General features: G+C 36.0%; 1 pseudogene; it reads right to left on the reverse strand.

The window, feature by feature from the left end:
* LOC138161209 (forkhead box protein M1-like) overlaps positions 1-19899 on the reverse strand; it is a 52388-nt pseudogene extending 32489 nt beyond the window's left edge.
* Between the last annotated feature and the right edge of the window lie 4642 nt (positions 19900-24541).

The raw sequence follows: 24541 nt of genomic DNA on the forward strand, positions 1-24541 counted from the left end.
ATTAATGGATGATAAAACTTAATCCTTCTTAGGTAATTCATATTCATTTTTCCATGGACCTCCTATAAAAACTGTTCCCCCCCCAAAAAAAAAATAACAATAATAGTAGAAATATCAGGCCCTAGAAAGGTTGATGAAAATATACACTTAAAATATTACATGTTAAAATCACATACTATGATAAACATGTTAAAACAGTACAGGATCATTGATGAGTCAAGAAAAGACATTAGAAGTGGGAGTAGGACTTGGCAGACCTAAATGTGAATGATTCATTTGAATCATCCACAAGCTTTGGCCATTAGTTAAATACTTGATATTAAAGTTACTATCAAACTACAAAAACATTGTTTATGATGTTAATAATTTTCTGATTTCTCTCCCATTTTTGCTTCTCTCTGACTTATTGCTTTGCAACTTCCCTAAGTAACTGTGACCTTCTCAATCCAGAATATCCTTGGACCTGAACGTTCCATCTTCTATTGATTACTTCTTCCTATATTTTTGAGGGAGAGGTTCAGGCTTGCCAAGACTCATTATCCTCAAGGCTCTGCTTCTGGCATTTTAGATTTTATCACACCAGTCACCCTTTCAGTTACATTCTTTCATATATATGAAAATATAAGAAGGAAGGTACCTGAATGTGTATACACACACCTACATACACATACACACACACACACATATATGTGTGTGTATAACATACAAACAAATATGAACATTTCTATAAGCAAAAGACAAAAGAGGATTGTGCTTAAAACAGAAAACTTCTTATATGTATAATATGGGGGTGTGAATGTTTCTTAAATTTAACACAGTAATAACAACAGTGTTGTACCTTTCTGTGATGTCTTCTGAAATTCTGTCTATTCTTTTCTGTTTATTTTTCATGTTTCTTTGATAGACTTTTCTTCTTTGAACCATTAGTTTTACCCCACAAATACTTCTACCATAAAAACCCTTTCCTTATAACAAATATTCAGAAAAATGACCAAAGAGATGAATTTATTGACTAGATCTAAAAATAATTCATTCTCCATCTAACAACCATTGACAAAGAAATTGAAAGCATGCTTTACCATCAAGATTCTGAAGTCATGATGGGTCAGTGCATTGATCAGATTTCTGAAGACTTTGAAAATTCTTTTCTTTTACACTATTAGAGTCATAAAATAAATTATTTCCCTAGTCTACTTGCTTTACTTTGCATAAGTTTATATAAGACTTCCAGCATTTTTATGAATATACCACTTTTGTCATTTCTTACTATTTAATAATGTTCTATTATTCTCATACAGAAAAATTCCATCCATTCTCTTAGAAACACAACTTATTTGCAGTTCTTTGTTACAATAAAAGCATCACTATAAATATTTTTGCACATACAGGTCCTTTTGCTCTATCTTTAACCAATTGGGTTGCATGAATGCCTAGGAGTGGTATCACTGGGTTGGAAGAGAAAGCAAATGCTAAGTGAAATTTGGAGTATAGTTATAAATTGCTTTCCAGAATGGCTGAACCAATTGGTAACTCCAACAGATTATGTCTTGCTCCTCTCCCATAGCCTTTAAAATAATTATCATTCTCTTGTTTTTTTAAGGATGTCAGTCTTAAGGGTGTGAAATGGAACCTTATATTTGTTCTATTACATTTCTCTTCACACTAGTAAATTACTAAATGTATATTACTAATTTTATTATTTTAAAATGTTTGTTGACATCTTGGATTTTATCAAGTTATTTTTCCACCAATATGTTTATATTTTATAATATCAGGAAATTTTCAGACAAATAGGCTACATATTTTTATTTAACTGTTTTCCTTGAATTCCAACTACATTAATTTTGCTTGCATAAAATCTTTCCAATTTTATATAATAAGGATAGTCCATTTTATCATCCATGATCCTCTCTACACCTTGTTTACCAAAGAATAATCTCTTAAATGTTTTTCAATATGTCTCTTGTTTCTTTTTGTGGTATGGTCTTTTTTCTACATTTTTCCCATGATGAATCCATTCAGAGCTAATTGTGTAATATAGCATGTGATGTTCTTTTAAAACTAATTTTTACCAGATTGCTTTCTATGAAAATTGCTGGTTAAGATGAAAAGCAGTCTGGTGTTCTTCCCATGTACTTTTTTAAAGTCAGTTTAATAATATTTTTCTGACTCTGCTCATTTAACTTTGCAGGAGTCAGTTCATATTTGTCATTTCTTACAGTAGATAAATATTCCAGTATACACCACAATATATTTAGCCATTCCCCAATCAATGAGTATCTGCTTTGGTTCCAGTTCTTTGCTACCATAAAAGTGCCATTATCAGTATTTTCGTGCATCTGGAAAGATTTTGTTTGTTTTATTTTTTTTGTAAAAAATTCCCTTTGCATATATGTCTAGCAATGGTATCTTTGGGTCAATGTATATCGCCATTTTGGCTGCTTTATTTGCACAATTCTGAAATTGTACAGAATGTTCCACAATTTCATATGATCTACTTTGCTTGTAACATTTTTAATGGCATTCAACATTCAATTCATGTAACAATTTTAATTTTATTATGAATATGGTGTGAAAAATTTTTCCAACAATTGTTTGGGGGGTAGATGCTTTTGTTTTTCCCCCCACTTTTCTCAGCACTTCACATTAATTAAGGAATTTATCATAAGTAATTTCTGGTTGGTCAAATACTTGATATCTTTATTATTTATTCTTCTTTGACTAATTCATTCTATTGATCTGCCTTTTTTTTCTATTTTTAACCAATACCCAATGGTTTTGATTGTTGCTGCTTTGTTATATAATTTTTGGTTTGTAATTACAATTCATACTTCATCTCTTACATTTAAAATATGTTCCTTTGATATACTAGATCTTACAGTCTTCCAAATGAATTTTATTATGTTATCTAACTATAAAATATCACTTTGGTTGTTTAATTAATTTAACTTGGGTAGTATAGTCATTTTATTACAATAAAATTTACATTACTATATATCACTCTAGTGATAAAGAAAAGCTGCAAACATTGTATATTCCCCAACTATCTAAGTTCTTTATTTTCAAGAAGCATCTTGAATTGAATCTAAATATTGAATGTCAAACATTGAATTTTGGCAATCTTACCATTACTTCCTGCCATACCTCCACTCCCATTAAAAAAAAAAAGGAGAAAAAGGGGTGGAACCAAGATGACAAATAGAAGCACAAACTTGGCTTGGCCTCCAGCTCCAAACAATTCCAATACCTGTAAAACAAAATGATGCTAAACAAATTTTAAAGCTACAATCCACAAAGTGACTGAGATAAACAAATGTCCCACTGAGGATAGCCCAGCAGGCCAACAGGAAAGTTCTATCAGAGCATTCTGGGAGCCAAGCTCAGTCCCACAGGAGCTATGCATTTCCAACCCCAGGGCAGCCCTGACCAGCAGTGGCCAGAGCAGCCTTCAGGAGAGGGAAGCATCAGCAGTTTTGTGGCTTTCAGACTTCTCAAAACATAAACACCAAAGACAAAGTAAAAGGTCCATGTGGAATTCTGGTGGAATTGGTGGGGAGCAAAAACCAGGGATACAAAAGAGTGCAGTAGAGCCCCTGCCCCATGGGTGAAAAGCAGCAGAGGCAAAGAGGCAGTGCAGCCATAGCCATAGCCACATGGCAGCTTCAGGAACTCCTGTACTGCAGATGTAGGGTGAAAAAGTGGCCATTCAAAAGGTAATAGCTCTTGCTTTAGCCTGCTTGGATCAGGATCATGGTCTTGGGTGATGGTCCTGGGTTGTGTGGCAAGTGAGTCAGAGCTTGTGGGGGCTGTAGAGACAGTGCCCTCATAATACTCCAGCAGCTGCAAAATCACCAGCAATTTGGGAAAAAGTTCTCTCCATTCTAGAAGCTGAGTTCTACTGTGGAAAAGAGATCAAAAGTCAAGTAACTGGCTGGCAAGATAAGCAAGCACAGGAAGCACAGACAGAACATAGAATTCTTGTTTGGGTACAAAAAGGATGAAGATAAGGAGTGGGAAGAAGACAGTGAAGTCAGAACTCCTACATCAAAATTCTTCAAGAAAAATATGAATTGGTTACAGGCCATTCAGGATCTCAAGAAGGATTTTGAAAATAAAATAAGAGAAGTGGAGGAAAATTTGGCAAGAGAAAAATGCAAGAAAATCATGAAAAGCAAGGCAACAGACTGCTAAAGGAGAACCAAACATATGCTGAATAAAATATCACCTAAAAATTTGACTAACTCAAATGGCAAAAGAGGCCCCAAAAGCCAATGAGGAGAAGAATGCCTTGAAAAGACAAATTTGCCAGATGGAAAAGGAATTTCAAAAATTCACTGAAGAGAATAACTCCTTCAAAATTAGATTAGAGCAACTGGAAGCTAAGGACTTTATTGCAAATAAAGATAGTACAAAACACATCCAAACAAATGAAAATATAGAAGGCAATGTGAAATATCCCACTGGAAAAAAACCAGTGACTTGAAAAATTGATCCAGGAGAGATAATTTTAAAAAGTATTGGACTGCCTGTAAGCCATAATCAAAAGAGAGCCTAGAAATCATCCTTTAATAAATTCTCAAGAAAAAATTGCCCTGATAGTCTAGAAGCAGAAGGCAAAATAGGAATTGAAAGAATTTACCAATCACCTCTTGAAAAAGATCCCCAAAAGAAAACTCCTAGGAATATTATAGCCAAATTCCAGAGTTCCCAGGTCAAGGAGAAAAATATTGCAAGCAGCCAGGAAGAAACAATTTGAGTATTGTGGAAACACAATCAGGATAACACAAGATCTTGCCCCTTCTACATTAAGGGATATAAGGGATTAGAATATGATATTTTGTAGGTAAAAGAAGCTAGGACTAAAACCAAGAATCAAAAAATGGTCATTCAATGACATAAAGGACTTTCAAGCATTCATGATGAAAAAAACCATAGCTGGACAGAAAATTTGGCTTTCAAATACTAGAAGCAAGAGAAGGTAAACAGGAAAAAGAAATCATTAGGAACTTATTAAAGTTGAACTATTTCCATCCCACATGAAGAAATGATAATTGTAACTCATAAGACTGTTGTCAGCATGAGGACAGTTGAAGGGAATATATATGTATATATAAAGACATATATATACATCTGTATAAAAGGATGCATGTGTATATATTATATATGTGAGTGTCAACATGCATATGTTCATGTATACATAGAGGGCAAAGGGTAAATTGAATAGGAAGGAATGATATCTAAAAAATAAAATTAAGAGGTGAGAGATGAATATAATAAGAGGAGATAGGGAGGGATAGAATAGGGTAAATTATCTCATACAAAAAAGGCAAGAGAAAATTGTTACAATGGAGAAGAAGAATAGGAAGGCAAAAGGGAATGGGTCAACCTTACTCTCATTGCATTTGGTTTAAGGAGGGAATAACATACACACAAAATTGGGCATCTTACCCTAAAGGGAAGTAGGGGAAAGGGGATAAGAGGGGGGATGATAGAAGTGACGGCAGATTGGGGGGGAGGATAGTTAGAAGCACACATTTTTGAAATGGGACAGGGTCAAAATAGAAAATAGAATAAGTTGGGGGCAGTATAGGTTGGAGGGAAATATAGTTAGTCTTTCACATACAACCTATATTGAATTGCTTATCTTCCCAGTAGGGGTGAGTGATGAGACAAGAAGGGAAAGGATCTTGAAATCAAAATTTTAAAACAAATGTATAAAAAAAGTTGTTTTTTTTACATGCCACTGGGAAATAAGATATATAGATACCAGGATATAGAAATCCATCTTGCCCTACTAGAAAGCCAGAGGGAGAATGGGGGAAGATGTGAGAGAGCAGATTGGGGGAAGGGGTATTCAGTAAGATCGCTATTTTGGGATGAGGGTAGGGGAAAGATGGGGGGGGGAATTTGTAACTTAAAATCTTGTGGAAATGAATGTAGAAAACTTTAAAATAAAACAAAGAAACTTTATCCCAAAATATTTTACAGACTTGCCTAGGGACATAAGACAACTATATGTAGCAGACAATATTTAAACATAACTTTTCATGATTCCACATTCAAATGCTTACTTACTTACTATACTTACACTACAGCTTCCTAACAACAGTTTGCTGACTCTGTTGTCATATGCCATAGATTTAAAATCCTACATCATGCCAAACAAGGCAAAAAAAAAAAGGAAGGGAGCAGACATACATATAGTTCATATCAACTTTTTGTGTGTTCATAATAAATTAATTCATTAAAATAAAGTTATAAAGTAGACTTTTTCATCTGATTCAACACTTCATACCACTTAGGTTTAGAGGACAAATATTCAGAGACATGAAGGACTCGGACTTTCAGGAGCTGCTACCTTATTTATTACTTGTAGTAGAGGGGTATTATTAGTGGCACTGATATCATGTTTCAACACATTGATATACCCTCTGGCCTCCACCCTGTCCCCAAAACACACAGACACAGAGACATGAACACACACACACACATATACACACACACCAAGATAGTAGGTACTTACACTCTTTGAAGCTCTGTTTGAGTAGGCGCAGAAACAGGCTAAATCCTTACCAAAGCAGGTTCTCCATTTTTTAGTAATGCCTGCATCCTATTTTAGACACTGTTTTCCTAGGTTCTGTGTTTCCAGCATCTTGCTAAGTTTTGGGGCAGGACACTAACATAAACTCAGCTCTTGCTGTATCAAGAGCTATAATCTTTTCCTCTGCCAATTTATCTTTCATTTCCCTGTGAAGTTTTCTTCTATCTACTCAACTGTACCTTTTCCCTTAAGAGACTGCTGATCTATTTTCACTTCCCTTAGGGATTTAGCTCTATTTTAGTGTTACCTACAGGTAGTTGCTTTCCTAAGGATGGAAGGTTTCAGGGCAATGATAGTGTGGATAGTGACCTATGATAAAAAGCTGGTAATTATTGTGAGATAAAATGTGTCCTCAGAGAATACAGATCTAAAGAGAAAAGGGATGCAGCACATCCAATCTTACTCTTCATTCAGGCCATATGTCATCTATCCGGGAATGCAGGATCCCTTGGACTAACTTTTCATCTCTTGCTGTGAACTCAGTGACAAAATCACTACTACAAACATAGTACCATTGCTAATGGAAAAGATGTAATTGATTATCTTAATTCACCACCCTAAACACTCCTTAGGAGCGTCCTTTCTTCCCAGCACTCTCAAATATTTGTTGCCTTCCTCTTTAAGAATATAAGCTACTCGGGGTGGCCAAGTAGCACAGCGAATAAGAGCACCAGCTCCAGTGTTGGGATGACCTGGGGATCGAACCTGGGCTCAGATACTTAGCACCATACCCAGAAATAACTGGCTGTGTAACCTTGAGCAAGTTACTTAACCCCGATTGCTTTAAAAAAAAGAAGAATATAAGCTACTTAAGGGTAGAGATGAGCTCCTTTTGTTTCTCTGTACTTAGCAGTGAGCACAGTGCCTTGGTACTGTGAGTGCTTAAACATAGTGAGTGCTTATTAAATGATGTTCATTATTTCAGTCCAATATGTGATCATTTAAGGAACTGTTAAGTGTAAGTCTAGGAGAAATTACCATACAAAACTGATTCCAGAGTTGTCCAAAGGTCAAATATAAGCACAACAAGGCAAATTGATTTGACTATTAGAAATATGATGAATAGTAGCTGGATAATATCTATCCTTTCTAGTAAATTAACAGTCAAAATGCTGAATGCAGGAAAGTAATGAATAGGCTTCACAAAGAGGATTAGAATGGAAGTTGACAGGGCATCATTTCCATGTACAATATTGCCAATATTAACAACTAGAAAGAAATGAGTTCTATATCCAAGGACAAATCCTCCCTCCCCATTCCCTCCCCTTCCCCCCCCCCCACCCGCCCCCAACAAAAAAAAAAATTAAAAAAAAAAAGATTACAGATAATCACAGGTAGTACTAATATGTCAGACTCTCCCTAGGTCCTGGAAGAAATACAAAATGACTCTCAGAAACTTTCAAGAATTTTCCTAAAACTCAGAAAATATTTTCACTCTCCATGGAAGTAGCTCACTAGCAAATACTGTACCACTTTTGTTCAGTGTGTTCAAATTGATCCTGGAGTCTATTTAAGTAAAGTGTAACTATAGACTTGAAGGAACATGACTTATTAGAAGCAAATAATCTAGGTTGCTTTGCAGAGATTAGATAACTAGCATTGGTTTAATATCATCTGTTCAATTTAGTACCTTCTAAAAGAAACATTAAAGGATTAGAAAATCATTGATGGAAAGTCTGCAGATAACTGTGGGAAAAGAATTGGAAACCTCAGTGTCTAATCAAACTAAATACTTTGGCTAGATATATAGGACTAACTAACTTCTATAAAGCTAAGCCACCGAAGGAAGCAATAGTATAGAAGAAATGGAAAAGTTCTGAAATAAACATTTTTTTTTAACAAAACCTTCATTGCCTATCTTTATAATTGGCTCCTGTATTTCTTTTTATTGAATTTAAGTAACTGTCACATTATTGGGGATATAGAATAATATGATATTAGGATTTTAAGAGAACAGAAGGATCATCTCATCCAGTTCCTTTTCTGATTTTATGAATAAGAAAATGTAGATTCTGAAAGGTAAAACAAAAAAAAGCTCACAGTTACATAGCAAGTATAGAAGGCTATAGACCAATAGTATCCCGTGACCTGATTGAGTAGGACTGCATCCATAGTTCGCAAAGGAAAAGGCATGTCATTCATCCTCAACTTCTATCCTACCTATCATGAATATAAATCATATACTTCATATCATATTTCTCCTAAACCCTTTCCTGTCTTTAAGGTTCTATGTACAAAATAGACAGAAAATGTCATAAAGCTACTGCCTGCTCTCCTTTGGTGAAGTCAAGGCTTTCCTTTTAGGTGGGTTGTAAGCAGGTTGGCCTGTGAAGCTGTGATTTATATGCTGTCATAGACACTGCATAACTTTGGAGCCAAAATATTTCTCAGAATGCAGGCAGCTGAAACTTGGGGCTAGCTGCTGTAAATGGAGTTGCCCCTTCAGAGCTAGAGAAAACAGATTTCAGTACTGCTGATTTCTTTCTGATCTTGTCTTCATATTCTCCAAGAAGCAATAAACAAGTATCTTCAGCATGAAAGTATCTGATGCATGTCCCTTCCAGTACCTTGTAATTATAATATAAGCACTGATCTCTTTTTGTCCCTGTCTAACACAATGATATATAGTGTAGCTGGGAAGCAAACCCAGGAATTTTGATTCCCAGTTCAATATAATATCTTAATACAGGAATGGAAAATCAGGTCAGCTAGTTATATAGAAAGAAAGGAACTATTGCTATTTTGAATAGCCTCTCCCACAAAGAAATTGGACAGAAATATCTAGTATGTTGGGTGACTCCTCCATGAAAGATTTATGAGAAAAAAAGAAAAAGATAGAGTACTTATGTAACCATGGAGTAATAAAAATAAGAGTCTAACATAATATTGCAACACAATAATTAATACAAGAACTCATTGATATAGTTAATATGTACAAGGGAGTAGATTACAATCAATAGCTTCTAGTTTTCATTTTCTACTCTAAATCCTATATAGAGAAGATATGCAACATCTTAAAGACCTCTGTTTTGTTTTAAAATGTTGCCCTCAGGATGTTATCATACATTCTTGATGCATGACCAGTGTATTTCTTTCCCTAATATATAATTCCTTAAGGATTTTCCTAGGGCATCTCTTGGGCCTTAGTTGGTAAAAATGAATAGGTTGACTAATAGTTATCAAGCATCTCTCCAATGCCAGACTTCATATTTTTTAGGCTTAAAGATCACTGCAGTCAGTGACTATAGCCACAAAATTTTAAAAAATGTTCACTCCTTGGAAGGAAAGTTATGGAAAATGTAGACAGTATAGTAAAAGACAGAGATACCTCCTTGCCAACAAAGTCCCATATGGTAAAAGTTATTTTTTCTTTTGTTTTCTTTTTTATTTTTTCCCCAGTAGCAATGTATGGTTGTGACAACTGGACTGTAGGGAAAACTAATGACTGCAGAATTCATGCCTTTAAGTTGTGGTGCTGGAGAAGAGTTCCTAGGACAGCAAGGAGGTCAAATCAGTAAATACTAAAAGACGTTAATTCAGGCTGTTCACTGGAAGGTCATGTACTGAAGCTGAAGCTTAAATATTTTGGCTATATAATGGAAAGATGGGTCTCATTGGAAAAGACCCTGATGTTGGGAAAGATTAATGGTAAAAGAAAAAGGGGAGAGAAGAGGATAAGATGGATAGTATTATGAAAATAAAAAAAAAATTAAAACATGAACATGACTTTGAGAGGCAGTGGAGGACAGAAAGGTCTGGAGTGCTGTGGCCCATGGTTTCACAGAGGATGATCCATGACTGAATGACTGAGCAACATGAACAACAAATCTCTTCAATTATCATTGGCTTAAAATTTTGTTTCTCTCAAACATCATCCTGTTTCATTATTTGTATTCATATAATATCAGTGTATTTGTATTTTGCATCAGGAGCCATATCAGATTTTTCATGTAAATTACTGTGTAATTTCCCAAATAAAATACATGATACATGTTCCTATTCACTTCTGGGTCTAGTACAATTATAATTCATCTGAGAAATATACATTCTATAGAGGTAGTGTGGTAGAGAGGAAAATGAATGCTGGATCTAGGAATTAGATACTTAACCAGGTATGGAGGGAGAAATTATTTATTTATAAACATTAATTCTCTAATATGCAAACCTGGAAAAAAATAATACAAATAATTCCTTATCAAAACAGTTATTGTTAGGCTTGGTTATTAAGTATATAAAACCATAATTGTTAGTTATTATTTTATTTTATATCTCTGAACAAAGATATTTAATCAAACAGAATGACAAGGGAAAGAATAAGAAACACTCTTCTCCCCCTTGTCCCCATATGATCATTCACCCCTCCCCCCCAAAAAATGTCATAGCAATCCACAGCAACAACAGCAACAAAATGCTTATCAGTTTCAATAAAGAGGAAGTATGGTATGTATTCTGCAGTTTCAGATCCTATAAATGGAACATATACACGACTATATCACTTACCAGAAAACCCTTTTATATTTGGACAATATCTTGACTCTGTCCTGCCACTGGATTGTAATGGCTCTAGAGGAGAGAGTGAGGTCAATGACTATGTGCAAATCTACCTCACTTAAATCCAATTTACACATGAATCATAAGACATTGCATTGCCATTTTACCTTTTTTACCTATTTCAAAGTTCTGTGCTGTCAGGCAAATGACGAAGCAGCAAGTACAGATACACTGGGAACTCTAGTCAAAACCCTGCCCACAGGTCACCAAAGCCATAAGAATATCTTCTCATTAGAAGAAGCAGTGGGATTCAGGAGCCCCCTGGGTGTCTCACTATCCTTTTAAGGATCTCACTGCTCACCATATGATGTGAGGAAAGGACTAGAAAAGGTGTGCTAAAAATTGTTTGCTTACCCAACCCTGGCCTGATAATTGCTGCAGGCAGGAATTCTACTCTATGGTCAAAACACACTCCAAAATTCTGCAAAACCTTCTGCAAAGATCATTCCACTCACCATCATTACATGGAATGTGCACACACTTATAGTCAACTCAAAATTCTGTAGACCTGAAAGATGAACAGGTCTTGCTGTGAGGAATTCAGCTGGTATCACAACCAGATATCCCTGAGTGAAATAAAACAGGCAAATGAAGACCAGCTTACTGAAATCAGCTTGATACAGATTTTTCTGGAGTGGCTGCAGTGAAGGGGTGCTGGTATAGGTTTTGCAATTAGAACAAATCAAGTTGACAAGTTTGTATGGATACCAAAAGGAGTGAATGCCATAGTCGTGACAATGTAATTGCCACTTGCAGGGAAACATCATGACACCATCATTAGTACCTATGCTCCCACCATGACAAAACCTGCCATTGTTAGAGAAAAAAAAATTATGAATATTTGGAGACCCTTATCATCAGTGAGCCAATAGAGGACAGGATTATAATTCTTTTTTTAATGTAATTTTATTTTATTTATTTATTGCTTTTTGGAGGGCAATTGGGGTTAAGTGACTTGCCCAAGGTCACACGGCTAGCAAATGTGTCAAGTGTCTGAGGCTGGATTTGAATTCAGGTCCTCCTGACTCCAGGGTCAGTGCTCTATTCACTGGACCACCTATCCACCCCCAAAGATTATAATTATGGTTGATTTTGCTGCTAGAGTAGTGTAATGACAAGCAAGGAAGTACTTAGCACCTTGTTTGAACTAGTTAAGTATTAACTACCTTGTTTGAGCCCCCTGTGATTTGAAGGTGGGAAGAACTTCCTGATGCAACAGGAAGGGTGGGACAGGAAAGAGAACAACCATGTAGAAAGAGGAGCACAAGCTGAGACTGAGCAGAACTGAGAAGAACACTTATGGTGGCTGGCAGTCTGTTTGTCTTTTCTGTCTGTGTTGATTTGTGTTTGTTACTTTTTCAGACAGAAACATTCTGTCTTTTGAATTGTGTTACTTTGTCAGACAGAAGCCTTCTGTCTGTTGTTTGTGTTATTTTGTCAGATCTGTCTGCTGATAGAGGATGTTGCTGTTGTTACAGAAGCTCTGGGACCTTACTGCTGGTTCAGAAGCCCTGAAAAAGGATTTTCTTGTTGTCTGTTTACAGACGTCCTGGAGGAGGGTTTTTACTGATGTTTTCAGAGGTCCTGGCACTATATTGATGATTTATGTTTATTTCTCTGGCCTTGTTTGTGAATCTGTGTTCACAGGCAGAAAGTGAATTGATGATGGTGCCAGCCATATGGATGAATGTTATTTTGGCTTTGTTAAGCTTTGTCTTCCCAGAAACAGAAACTGTGAAAGACTTGAGGCAGAGTAGTCACTGTGAGCTTCAATATGGAATGGGAACTGGACTAGGAACTGGACGAAAAGCTCAGAGCTGCCTATGAATCTAGGTGACGGTTCTGTGAATTCAGGAAGAAGTTGGGACCATGGAAGAGGAATCATGGAATATGGGAGCCAGTCTCAAGCCAAGATGAAAGGCTTGGTACTTAGTGGTACCTTGCACTTGGTACTTGGTGCTGACTGACAAGTTTTTTAATTACTGTGACATAGGTGTAGGAAAACTTTGTATTTTGTACCTCTTAAGGATAATTGAGTCAAGGATGATTGGAAGCTAGTCTACAATCAAGAAGAAAGAAGACTTTCTGACTGAGGAGGTTAATACAATGGTACATAGGGGTGGGAGACCTTTGTACTTTGTATCCCTTGAGGAGGATTGCTTCTTAAGGATTATTGAATTAAGGACTTACTGAATAGTATCTTTTGCTGAAAACTATGTGGCCACTTTAGTGATAAATTGTTATGTTATATCATAGTGAATGCTGTACTTTGGTTTCTGTTAATGATTTGCTTTAGTTTACTGCTGAATAAATAGAGAGTTCACTATAGTATGTGATCATAAGGTTAGCAGTCCTTTGGAGAGCTGCTCATGTGTGGCTTTACATTTATGATATAGTTGGTAGAATCACAAAATATAATGCCTCTATTTGTTCCAGGATCCCTGGTCATTTAGATTGAGATTGGTTGGCTGTTTTTTTGTTTTTGTTTTTTTGCTTTTTTGTAGGGGGAGGGCAGGGCAATTGGGATTAAGTGACTTTCCCAAGGTCACATGGCTATTAAGTGTTAAGTGTCCCAGAAGGGATTTGAACTCAGGTCCTCCTGATTCCAGGGCCAGTACTCTATTCACTATACCACCTAGTAGATTAAAATTATGAGGCCAAGGATCCTGGAGGGGTGGGAGGTGTTCTCCTTATCAGTTCTGTTCAGTTCCAACTTGTGCTCCTCCTTTTATGTGGTGGTTCTCCTTCCTGTTCCACCCTTCCTGTTGCATCAGCAATTTCCTCCCACATTCAGATCACAAGGGGCTCAACCAAGGTGCTAAATGCTTAATGTGCAGAAACTATGTGCTAGGTACTTCTTTGCTTGCCATTACAAGTAGTCTCAGACTACCAAACATAGCAGAGAGACCTTGGGAGGAATGGAGTTGGAAATAGCAACAAAAATAGTAACTTACTACTGAAGACTTGTGCCTCTCATGACTTTCTCATAAGCAACACTGCCTTCCATTTACCTAAACACAATGAAACTTCATGGACAGACATTGTAGCAAACATTGGAATTTAATATTCTATGTGATTATAAGGAGAAGAGACTGGCAGTATGTGAGAGTGACAAAGGCAATGTGTGATTCAGAATGCTGAACTTAAGAGATGTTTCCTCTCCAAATTCAATATTCTCATTCAACAACAGTGGCAATCGCAAGGCAAAATAACTACCAGAATTAATGTCAATAGATTAAAATGTTCCTCTGAGCAGGAGGTTTGTTGCTAACTTGGAAGGAAAATTGAACCAACACACAATTGACAACAGTGCAGCAGAAAAGCAATGGGAAGCTTTCAGAGATTTGGTATACAAAACTTAATTTGTTCATCTGGGTTTGAATACTAAGAAATACTAAGACTGTTTTGAACAAAATTGATGGGGAAATTCAGAAGTTGCTAAATGAAACACGAAAACTCCACAGGGTTTACTAACAGGATATTTCATTCATCCATCTCCAAGAAGGCAACCTCTCCTCCTCTCCTCTTCCCTCCTCTCCCTTCCATTCCATTTTCCTCCCCTCCTCTCCTCTCCTCTCCCCTTACCTGAGGGTGTTCTGCCCAAAGCAGGATAAATTGTGATGGCCCAAAGCTACCTAGTTAACTTGGGGTTGCCTAGATTTATATCTCAAAGACCAAGCCTTAAACCAAATTCACTCTGGATCTCGTTGATTGGACAACAATAGGTCCCTTCCCAAGCACCAATGAATGGTCATTTTTTTGGGCCCTCCTGGGTAAAGTGAATATAAATAACAGCTAATTCCCTTTTGGTCTATCCTGAGGGTCTTTCCCTCCTAGTTTCAACTTTTTTTTCATTAAAGGGGCTATCCTTTGACTCACTTCTTAAAAAGGCCTATTCTCTGAATGGGTATTACCTCACTCAAAATGAGAACCTGGAAAGACTTTAATTTAAAAAGATAAAGGTCTCTCACTGCATCCTGTGCTATCTTCTGTCATCCAGATAGATATCCAGTCATTGGACCCAGATGGCAGTGAAAGACAAAGTAAGGCTGGTAACTTTGCACAGTCCTCCCTCACTCAAATCAAAGTTAATTGCAAATCATGTCATCATCTCCCTGATGTCATGGTCCTCTTCTAGAACAAAGGACAAACCACAAGAAGGCAGCATTTCATTTTGCCAAAAGTAAAGTACAAGCAAAGCTTAGAAAGATGCAGGATTATCAGGAAGAAGACAGATAAAATTTACCTTTATGCTGATAGTAACAACTGAAGTGTTTTTCTGATTCCCTGATGGGTATTTCTGGGCTAAAGACTTATGGTGCATCTCAACTATTCCATGCTGTTGGAGACACTTTGAGACTGAATATTACAAGAGTGTTCTCAACAGGCTCTCATCAATCTCTGCTGAAGACCTTGACTATTTACCTCAGGTTGAAGTCAATTCCTCCCTAGATGAAGTTCCAACTGAAGAAGAGGTTTTGAATGCCATTAAACTCCTTTTGTGTGTCAAAGAACCTGGTGCTAATTCTATTCCAGCTGAAATTTACAAGATGGCAGGAGGGGTCCATTGCTCATACAAAAGCTGAATGAAATTTGCCAGGTCATATAGCAAGAGGAATTTATCCCTCAAGAGTTCAAGGATGACTCCACTGTCCATCTCAAAAAAGGAAATAGATGGTCCTGTGTCAATCATGTGGGGGGAGGGGTGTCTCTCTCTTAGTTATTGCTGACAAGATTCCTGCCAGAATCCTCCTTAAACAGGCTGATCCTTCACCTAGAAAATGTCATCCTCCTGAGAGACAGTGTGGTTTCAGAAAGAGTCAAGGAATGTTTGATAAGGTGTTTGCTGCTGACAACACCAGGAAAAATGCAAGGAGCATAACAGAGATCTGTAAAAATGTTTGTAGATCTGACCAAAGTCATTGATACTCGGTCATGAAGTCTTATGGAAAACCATTTCAAAATTTAGTTGCCTGGAGAAGTTCATCAAAATTATATGCCAACTTCATGATGGCTTGCTTTCCCTGGCATCTGGATAATGGACAATGATCTCATGCTTTCCTGGTGATCAATGGAGTGAAACAGTGCTGAGTGCTTTTTCCATACTTTATAGCTTGAGGTTTTCAGCCATTTTATCTGATGCCTTCAATGAAAACAAATACAGCATTGATGGAAAATTCTTTAATTCTAAAGGGTTACAAGCCAAGACTAAAGTGGAAGGAGTATTGGTGCATCTTTTTTTTTTTTTTTGTAGATGCTTGTGTACCCAATAGAGCCTCCAAAACCGAGAAGCAACAAAGTATGGATTGTTTCTCTGCTTCATGTGCTAATTTTGGTCTAACAATTAATACCAAGAAAACACAGGTGCACTATCATAACCACACATCCATATGTAGAATCATTGGTTATAGTTTTAAATTCTGTGTATATGTACATTTACCTTGGCAATCTTTTTTCTGGGAAGTACACATTAATAACAAGGTTGACACATGCATTTACAGACCCAGTTTAGTGTTTAGGAGACTCTGGAAAAGAAGAGGTATTAACTGACTATCAAACTGAAGGTCCACAGAGCCATTGTGTTGACCTCATTCCATCATTGTTGTATGTCTGTAAAACCTAGACAGTCTACCAGTGACATGCCAGGAAACTGAAGTACTTTCATTTGCATTGTTTTGGGAAGATTCTGAAGATCATCTGGCAGGATAAGGTATCAGGCACTGAGATTTTGTCTCAAACTACACTGCCTAATATTAAAATTCTGCTGCAGAGAACACAACTCTAACAGGCTGGGTACATTGTTCTAATGTCAAACATATACTTGCCAAAAATAATACTTTAAATAGACCTCACATGGAGCAAGTGCTTATGTGGAGGTCAGAAAAAGCAATACAATTATATTCTCAAGCTCTCTCTTAAGAACTTTGGAACTGACTGTGTGACATGGGAGACACTGACACTCATCTTCCTGTGGGTTCATATTACTTTCCATTGCTGCTATATGTTTTATTCAACAATACTGTTCATAACTTTACACTTTGCTCTTCTTTTATGATTTTCAAATGTATTTGTGTCATATATAAATTTTGCCCCCAGATGCCATGTTATCCAACTTCGTAATAAAATAAACTTTTTGCTTACTGACATAGATTCTCAGACAGAAAAACCTAAGTTATCACCAAATGTTTATAAGTTTTACTTCTATCAGAAGTCATACTTTCCAGCTAAAATGAAGCTTTCAGAAAGGGAAAAGAATTTTTATGTTTTTGATCCATTGAGTAAATATGGATTACTCATTATATTATCCTTATAATAATAAGTTCATCAACATTATACGTCAATTTCATGATAGCATGCTTGCCCTGGGATCTGGATGATGGACAGTGCTCTCATGCTTTCCTAGTGACCAATGGAGTGAAACAAGGCTGAGTGCTTTTTCCATACTTTATAGCATGACATTTTCAGCCATTTTATCTGATGCCTTCAATGAAAAGATAAACAACATCGATGGAAAATTCTTTAACTCAAAAAGGTTACAAGCCAAGACTAAAGTGGAAGGAGTGTTAGTGCATCTTTTTTTTTTCAGATGATTGTATATCCAATGGAGCCTCTGAAACTTTAACTTTCCCAGAGAAGTGAGATATGCTCAGGGAAAATGCTGAGACAGATGAGTTGGAGCAAAAGTTGGAGCATGTGCTTTAAGTGTTGGAAGCTAGCTAGTTCTAACAGCTATTGGAAGAGAGCCAATGTTGCTTTCTCCATGGCTGAGGGAACAATCTCAGGCCAGTGATGAGAATTTTCCATTTGAGAGACTTGATATCAGACAGTAATTTCTCCTATCCTTCATTGTTCCTCCCACCCTTCATCTGAGAGACCTAATATTAAATATAAAGCTTGAAAAAATCAAAGCTCACCTGCTATTTAAGCTGTTGTTTTTTAATATTTATTTACAATTAATATTGAAAGTCCTCTGAATGTAAAAATGTGATCAATTATGATAATTGTTTACTTTCCATTTGTTCAATTATGGGAAATAGCAAGTCATGTGGCTTAAGTGGCAGATGAATTGCCTCCAAGTTACACAAAAAGAATGAAAAAGACAGAGGAAATATACTCTTTTCTAAGAAACTGTTAGGATCTTATGAACTGGGGGCTCTGGAGTAAAATGAAAGAAAAAAAATTTTGATTAATATTCCCAACTTATTTAAAGCAAAGGGAAATTAAGTTAATTTCAACCTATGATGAGAGATAAAGCAAAAACCATAAATTCACAGTTTTAAAGTACAACTGTGGGTACTAATTTAAAAGAAAATCACATATCATAGGAAGAAAAGAAAAGTGTTTGGAAAAGAAGTAGTTTATTGATATGGAGCTAATAGCCATTTAGGAAAGGGGAGCTAGCTTTCTGCTTCAGCCCAAAACATCTACCTACCATCTACATGTGATTTAATTTGTGAGAAGAAATATGGCTAAGAAAGACCAATATAATAAAGAAGAATTTTGCCCTTTCATTGTGTCTTAAATACCATCATGCGTAAAGCACTATGCCTCTGTGAGAAATATTGAAAAATGATTTCCTGTAATATATCACCATAAGCTATTATTTTTGTTAGATTCCAGCCTGTATGTCATCTATAGCGTGACTCAAATCATTCTGGCTCTCACTGGCCAATCAAGCTTCACTTGGTTATTGTTTTGGTTTTGATTTCTCAAAGTGAGTGTGAATAGCAATTTTTTCTCTTCTGTCCCAAAATCCTGTGGGTCTTCCCCTCCCAGACTGATTTTTTTAAGTAGATAAAAGAGGCCATTTTGTTCACCTCATTACTTATCTAGTCTTAATCAGTGAATGGGTGTTTCCTCAGACAAACTGAGACCTAGGGAAGAGCTTACCTTAAAAAGTCCAAGGCTTCCCAGGCATCTGGGGCCATCTCCAGTTATCCTGATCTATGTCTTGCCACTTAACCCAAATGGTTCCAGCTGTGGTGACTTTGCATAGCCTCAATTAAAATGAATTTACTTTGCAAGTCAAGACTTCAACTTCTTGATGTACCTAATCCTCTTTGAGTATGATGGACAAACAAAGAGCAAAGAACAAAGGACAGGTATGTTTTGTTAGGATTAGTAGGAAGAAAAAAATGCTGGGCTGCCTCAGTGGTGAGACCCCAGTTATCTAGATAATGACTTTCAGTCACTCTTGTCCCTTCATTTGGGGTTTTCTCAGCCAAAATACTGGAATGGTTGGACATTTCCTTCTCCAGCTCCTTTTACAGATGAAAAAACTCAGACAAACAGGGTAAGTGACTTGCCCAGAGTCACACCGGTACTAAGTGTCTGAGGCCAAATTTCAATTCACAAAGAACAGTCTTTCTTACTCCAGACCAGGCACTCTATCTACTGCATCATCTAGCTGCCCACCTAATAAGAGCACTGTCCTATATAAATATTGATATTAGAATTGAGAAGAGTGACCAAAAAATTTCACTTTTCATTCTTGCTTAAGGGGTATCAGAATCCCCATGAAAAGCTCAGCCTTCTCTTTTTACTCCTTTCCTTTTACCATTAGGAGACACCCTATTTTCCCAAGCTAAGGTCTAGCAATCAAGTTGTGCCCCGAGTTTGGCATAACAACAAACATTTTCACTCACCTGCATGAACTCAGCTGCAGCAAAATCCCAGCATTGTTTCTCAGTAGTACCAGGTGGTCTCTGAGCTTGGACAAACCCCTGCAAGACCCATGTTCCAGTCATGAATTCCTACTCTGAATCAAACTTGTGTCATTGTTGCTGTTACCCCTCATTGTCAGTGCTGCACCTCACTGTGTACTCACTAGTATATGTACTGAGATATGCCAACAGTAAAGCAGGTTTCCTCAGTATCAGAGGAAGCTCTGATGTATATAGTTTCCCTCCTCCAACAGAATAAAGAAAACATTTTTTTCCTCCAAATGACCACTGTTTAGCTCTTTGTTATTTTGTTTCATTTTTCAGACTTGATTGTGGTTGTGGCAATCTGTGTGAGGTCTTTGGGTCTTCACCATTTTCAGAATTAATAGCTGTTACATAACTGTGACTCTTTGGTCATTTGTTTTCAGAGTTCAAAGGGGCTTTGTATGAAATGTAGTCTATAACTCTATACTAACTTGACAGAATTAGTTCACTGTTATTAAAATAAATCAGTGCCTTTTGTCACATTCCAGTCAATTTTTGTGCTCTTCTCCTCCCACCTCCATCTATTGAACCCTTTCTTATAACAAGGATAAATAATTAATCAAAACAAACAAAAAGAGCCAACAAAACAAAACAAAGAAGCAAACAAATAAAAAAAAAAGTCCACTTGTCACTTCTTGAGTTAGTGACCCCTAGGCTATAATAACACACCCACATATCAGAGTGATCTCAAGCACCAGCCATAACCAGACAATATCAGCCAAGCCTGGGGGCAGGGTATCCTCCCTGTTAATTATATAAACATTTTTAATTTCACCATAAGTTAAGGTCTAGGAATATGACATTCCTGGAGCCAGTCATAGACATAAATTGAGAGGATAACTGTCATTATTCAATAAGAGATAGTAGAGTATGGATGAAGTGGGTTTAATACTGAAAATGCAAGACATACATGTGTTCTGCCCTCTGGAAACAGCTTGAGAGCTGTTAAGAGAAATAGAAAGCATCAGAGACAATGACTTATTCAACCATCCAAATATCACTTAACATACTCATTTTTCATTTCTCTATTGACTTTAATTAAGCCATCCCCAGGCTTACATATCTGGCAGACCTAGATAGTACATTTTTTTTTCTTCAAAGAAGAAAAGTAAAACTGTCATAATTCCCATTCTGAATGCTTAGAGCTCCAGGAAGTATATGCTAAACATTTTTTTTTTTTTGGTATTTCTGTTGTGGCAGTTACAACATCACATTTTCATTAAAATGCTAGATTTCATGGACAACAGATTTTGCCAATGCCCTTGGTCCCTTTCTCTCCTGGACAGCCACTGCCCTCTATTCCCTTTTAGTTGCATTCATTCCCAGTTCAGTTTATTTGGTAGCAAGGCGTGGGGGGGAGGCAGAAGAGGACCTCAGAGACAATTTCACACATCTGTTCCTGTGGGTGTTCTTTCATTCTTTCTCATTTATAATTAATGAAAAATAATGGTGCTGACACAAGTTAATTACTATGAAAAATTACAGTTTATGCTATTCATTATAATAATGGCAAATTACTTGATATTTTCAAACACTGTTCCTTAGCAATTAGAAGTGTTCATAAGGAGTTTGCCTTTGAGTTTTGGGTTTTTTTGTTTTATTTGAATCTGCGTTTGCATTCTCTGAAGTAAATGAACACCCAATGTTTTTCATTAGCAGCAGAGGTAACACAACAAGAGATATTAATCATAGAGCAGCTTCCTGAGAAAAAGTTGTGTTTTTTTTTTAATAAATTGGGCTTTTATTGTAGAAACAGAGGTCAAAACAATATACAAAGATATTCATTATAGACAATTTTTTCTTAAAGAGTTCAAAGGGACAATTAAACCTATTTCATTTAATAACCATTGGAAATACTGTCTTGTCCTAGGTAACAAAAAATATTAAATTAGTGATTTTAAACATTGGAATTATTATTCCTCTAATTAGTACATGCAAATTAGGAGAATGTTTCTTCTCTAACTTGCTTTACTTATGAACTTATAAATTGCAAAACTGAAAGGAATATTCCTCAGGTAATTAAGGATAACTTATGACTGAAAAATACTAATTAGGCTTAATATGCCTGGGCAAATGAGCTAAGTGAAAAACTCTGAAATATTTGGTTGCACATTCAGCATGAACCTAAAAGGGAGGAGGGGGGAGGCAAGCTAATTTTCTATTATTTAGTTTCTTAGAACAACAACAGAATAGCACATATACCAAAAAAAAAGCCTTCATTCAACTCTCTTTCATTCAGGATATCACATGAAGTGGAAATGTCTGGGAAAGAGACAATGTCAAAGAAATTTTATGCAACATTTCCTCTTAATTGATGCTTTAAGAACACTAATGTTTTAAAATATATATTTTTATTTGTTTTAAGACCATATTAGGAAGAAATGGAATAGCTATTTAAAATATAGTCTTAGAATTTCATCATTTAGTTAACAATGGAATATCAAATTCATGATAATATGGTATCTAATCATCAATATCTTGTTATGTATACATAATTATTTGTGGAAGAAAAAATTTATAGAAAATCCAGTTGCAAATCATAAAGCAAACTTTGATAATGTGTATGTCTTTTTTTCTCTAAATCCACAATGATAAATAAAAAGTCTTGTGAATAAAATTTAAATGTATGTGGGAAGTAGGTATCATTTAATTAGAAATAGACTCTGAGTGGGGTCATTATAAACATGCTTAAGTGAATGTGAAGAAGGTAACTGAACTAAAATAAATATAAAGCCAATTTCATAATACTGAAAAATTTCATTAACTCAGACTACTTTGATGGAAGATCAGTCTGAATTACCAAATATTTGTAAAAGATATTATTTTATAAATGTAAATTGAACTAATTTTTAAAAGCATTGTTTAGGGGGTTGCTAGGTTTTGTGGTGAATAGATCACCTGCCCTGGAGTCAAGAGGACACTTATTAGCCATGTAACCTTGGGTAAGTCACTTTACCCCAATTGCTTTGTGCTCCCCCCTCCAAAATGTCAAAAAAAAAGCATTCTTGGGGCAACCAGGTGGCACAGTGGGTAAGAGCACCGGCCCTGGAGTCGAGAGACCTGGGATTAGTTCGGGCCTTAGATACTTAACACCCACACAAAATGACTGGCCATGTAACATTGAGCAAGTTACTTAACCCCAATTGCTTTGAAAAAAAAAAAGCTTTCTTTAGTGAAGGATGTGGGGTATTTTGCCATGACTTGCAATGATTACATCTATTATTTTCTACAAGTTGATGCTTCAAAATGCTTAAAATACTTTGTTTAAATTAGTTACTTTTGACCCACAAAGCCAGTGGTATATTATTTTGTCAAAAATTGAATTTTGTTTATATTCTATATTTAACAGAAGAAAAATAAAGAAAAGTTATGAGTAGATCTCTTTAAATCCTAAAATGTTTCATTTACTTATCCTCTCTCTCTCTGAACTCTGAATAAATTATGAATCTCAGATTACTTCCCCAGACTCTACAAGGTTAATGACTGGTTTACTCAAAACTGCCTAGAGTCAATGGCTGGATGCTTAAGATTAATTAAATTTACATATTCATCAATTCCTTCATATAAAGGGGTGCCCCAATGAGGATTGTCACATGTGTCAGTCACTAATCAAACAGAGAGCAAGGAAAGAAGTCTAGACCAAAGTGGGGAAAGCTATTTAAATTTCTTTAGCTATTACAATGCATAAACCTACATTTTCAGTCTTAGGAACAGAGAATTTCAAAAGTCTATTTCAATATGGACCATAAGAGTCTCTGAATCATTTACTTAAATATATTTTTAATCTCACTTCCAAAATAAATTGTCCCTATACATTGGCATTCTTACTAATCAATATGCTCATCTCCATCAGTGATCTCATTGATGTTGAAGTTCTTTCCAATGAACAATACATGCTTACCCATATTGGGGAGACTAATATAATTCTAAAGAGACTTGTCAACCACTTGTGTTATTCTTAAGCACCCACCTTGTGTAGCACATTTTGCTTAATGGCAAGTGTAGAAAATGATTTATAATCTAACTTGAAAGCAATTTATAATCTAATAGATAGAATGAGTTGTAAACAAATAACTATGATTGAAATCAAAATGTGATATGTGTGTAGAAGAGATTGGTGGTAGGTCATCGTTAACAGAGTCAGTCACTCAGGGTCAAGACATTCAAGAAATATAACTGTGAAGACACTATTCAATTCAAAGAAAAAATGAAGATTCAAATTATCTAAATACAAAAGCAAGTTAATGATATGGGTATCAGGATACAGGTTCCTAATTTAATACAATAAATAAGATAGACACTGCTCAAGAATACAAATTCAAATTGAAAATGTGGTTTAAGTTGCACACAGGATTCATGATAGATCTAAATAACATGGTTTTCAAGTCAGACACAGATGGACATGATGTGCAAGTTACATGTGGCATGGAAATCAAAGGTGGTATGCAAATAGAACATAACTCTCTTTGTTTCCCATGACCTCTGGAGGTTTGTCCAGGAAAGGAGGGGTTTAGCACACCCAAAAAGCATCAGTTGTAACAAGTAATGTGCTCTCATTTAGGAGAAGGTAGAGATCTTGTTTAAGGGAACTGTCATGTGATCAATGCAGGCTTACTCTGAGAGCCCAATCATATTCCCAATTGCTTTATATGGCTAAATTAAACAATATAGTACAGGGTGA

The sequence above is a fragment of the Petaurus breviceps genome, unplaced genomic scaffold (genome assembly GCF_028583685.1).
Source record: "Petaurus breviceps papuanus isolate PSGF00001 unplaced genomic scaffold, PetGlider_PUasm1.0 184, whole genome shotgun sequence".
Classification (NCBI taxonomy): domain Eukaryota; kingdom Metazoa; phylum Chordata; class Mammalia; order Diprotodontia; family Petauridae; genus Petaurus; species Petaurus breviceps.